This window comes from Danio aesculapii, chromosome 1 (genome assembly GCF_903798145.1).
Source record: "Danio aesculapii chromosome 1, fDanAes4.1, whole genome shotgun sequence".
NCBI classification, from domain to species: domain Eukaryota; kingdom Metazoa; phylum Chordata; class Actinopteri; order Cypriniformes; family Danionidae; genus Danio; species Danio aesculapii.
This window is the reverse complement of record NC_079435.1, coordinates 19635796-19637366: the sequence shown is the minus strand read 5'-3', so window position 1 is coordinate 19637366 and position 1571 is coordinate 19635796.

Below are 1571 nucleotides of genomic sequence, written 5' to 3'. Positions count from 1 at the left end.
TCCCAAGAATTGTGTTGAATTTTAAATAAGTAGTTTGAACAAGGAGGAAAAATGTGTATGTGTATATCTTAACATGAATATGTTCTGCTTTGCATTAAAACTGCAAGTATTTTTATCTACAGTTGCAATCAGAATTATTAGCCCCCCTTAGAATTTTTTTTCTTTCTTAAATATTTCCCAAATGATGTTTAACAGAGCGAGAAAATTTTCACAGTATGTCTGATAATATTTTTTTCTTCTGGAGAAAGTCCTATTTGTTTTATTTCGGCTAGAATGAAAGCAATTTTAAATATTTTAAAAACAATTTTAAGTTCAAAATTACTAGACCCTTTAAGCTAATTTTTCAATACAGAACAAACCTTCGTTATACAATAACTTGCCTAATTACCCTATCCTTAACCTAATTAACCTAGTTAAACCTTTAAATGTCACTTTAAGCTGTATAAAAGTGTCTTGAAAAGCATCTAGTAAAATATTATTTATTGTCATCATGCCAAAGATAAAAGAAATCAGTTATTAGAAATGAGTTATTAAAACTATTATGTTTGGAAATGTGTTGAAAAAATCTCTCCGTTAAACAAAAACTGGAAAAAATAAATAAACAGGGGGGCTAATAATTTTGATTGCAACTGTACATAGAAAGGATACTAAGTGCAAGTGTCTACTTTAATGCTTCAATAACTTGTCAAAATGAAATGTCAAACTATGTATGTTCCATTGTCTATTATCATACTGTTTATGTATTAATTATATTCTAAATTGTACTTATTTATATACATAAACACTTGGAAAACAAATACGTAAAACCTAGACTCAAAAATGACTTTTGCTGCTTGTTTAAACTACATATACGAACAATTAATCCTGACAGCAAATGTTTTAGCTCATTGTAACTTCTTAAACTTCTTAAAAAGTTAATCATGATCTAACTTAATTTTATGAAGTATGCGGGCTGTTTTAAGTCAGTTTAACATAATTTAAGTTCAATGGACTCATAAGGTTATTTTGGTTCATCCTAAAAGGTTAAGCAACAGGATTTGTTTTACAGTGTACTTATTTAAAATGAGTTGAAACAATATGGGAAAAGGATTTGAGCTCTATTTTTACTGATGAGAAGTGGCTATCTGCCTGCTCAAATATCTATCCCAAAAGTACTTTAATTTCGGCTCATGAACAAAATTATAAATGTATTCACAAGATTTATCTAACCCCAGTTCTCCTCCATAGAATATTTCCCAATTGTTCCCAGCTATGTTTCAAATGGAAGTTAGACATTGGCACAGTGATGCATGTATTTTGGGATTGCAACAAAATCTAAATGTACTGGAAATAAATTTTAAAAATTAATTAAAAAAATAATTGGAAAGACTTTTGCTTTGTCCCCAAAGGTATACCTTCTGAATTGTCTTGTCTTGATCATGATAAAGAATGTGTATAAAATTTGTGTATATACTTGGCCAAAAAAATTTACATTATTAATATGGTCAACTGCTCAGATACCTTCAGTCAATATGTGGCTGAGTCAGGCAACCAGACTTCTACCACTGGAAAAATTAACCTATGATTTACAT